This window comes from Arachis stenosperma, chromosome 2, assembly GCF_014773155.1.
Source record: "Arachis stenosperma cultivar V10309 chromosome 2, arast.V10309.gnm1.PFL2, whole genome shotgun sequence".
NCBI classification, from domain to species: Eukaryota; Viridiplantae; Streptophyta; class Magnoliopsida; order Fabales; family Fabaceae; genus Arachis; species Arachis stenosperma.
The window spans coordinates 65,088,436-65,089,642 of NC_080378.1; the positions used below are offsets into that span (position 1 = coordinate 65,088,436).

Genomic DNA, 1,207 nt, shown 5'->3' on the forward strand with positions numbered 1-1,207 from the left:
ATTACTTGGAAGAGTACTAGGAGGGAGTTCAGTAATTTTCTTGCTCAGCTGTCCCACTTGTCCTTCCAAATTTCTGATGGAGGACCTTGTTTCATTCATGAAACTTTGAGTGGTCTTTATTAGATCAGAGACCATTGTTGCTAAGTCAGAAGTATTCTGCTTAGAACTCTCTGTCTGTTGCTGAGAAGATGATGGAAAAGGCTTGCTATTGCTAAACCTGTTTCTTCCACCATTATTGTTATTGAAACCTTGTTGAGGTCTCTCTTGATTCTTCCATGAGAAATTTGGGTGATTTCTCCATGAAGAATTATAGGTGTTTCCATAGGGTTCTCCTAGGTAATTCACCTCTTCCATTGAAGGGTTCTCAGGATCATAAGCTTCTTCCTCAGATGAAGCATCCTTAGTACTGTTTGGTGCATTTTGCATTCCAGACAGACTTTGAGAAATCAAATTGACTTGTTGAGTCAATATCTTGTTCTGAGCCAATATGGCATTCAGAGCGTCAATCTCAAGAACTCCTTTCTTCTGACTAGTCCCATTGTTCACAGGATTCCTTTCAGAAGTGTACATGAATTGGTTATTTGCAACCATTTCAATCAATTCTTGAGCTTCTGCAGGCGTCTTCTTCAGATGAAGAGATCCTCCAGCAGAGCTATCCAAAGACATCTTGGATAGTTCAGAGAGACCATCATAGAAAATACCTATGATGCTCCATTCAGAAAGCATGTCTGAAGGACATCTTCTGATTAATTGTTTGTATCTTTCCCAAGCTTCATAGAGGGATTCTCCATCCTTCTGTCTGAAGGTTTGGACTTCCACTCTAAGCTTACTCCATCTTTGTGGTGGAAAGAACTTTGCCAAGAAGGCATTGACTAGCTTTTCCCAAGAGTCCAGGCTTTCTTTAGGTTGAGAATCCAACCATATTCTAGCTCTGTCTCTTACAGCAAAAGGGAATAGCATCAGTCTGTAGACCTCAGGGTTAACCCCATTAGTCTTGACTGTGTCACAGATTTGCAAGAATTCAGCTAAGAACTGATGAGGATCTTCCATTGGAAGTCCATGGAACTTGCAATTCTGTTGCATTAGAGAAACTAATTGAGGCTTAAGCTCAAAGTTGTTTGCTCCAATGGCAGGGATAGAGATGCTTCTCCCATAGAAATCAGGAGTAGGTGCAGTGAAGTCACCCAGCACCTTCCTTGCATTGTTG

General features: G+C 41.1%; 1 non-coding gene across 1 annotated transcript; it reads left to right on the top strand.

Moving 5' to 3' along the window:
• The first annotated feature begins 720 nt into the window (after positions 1-720).
• LOC130964288 (small nucleolar RNA R71) lies at positions 721-828 on the top strand. Its single transcript, XR_009080389.1, has one exon. It is a non-coding gene; the product is annotated as a small nucleolar RNA R71 (small nucleolar RNA).
• Positions 829-1,207: the final 379 nt, after the last annotated feature.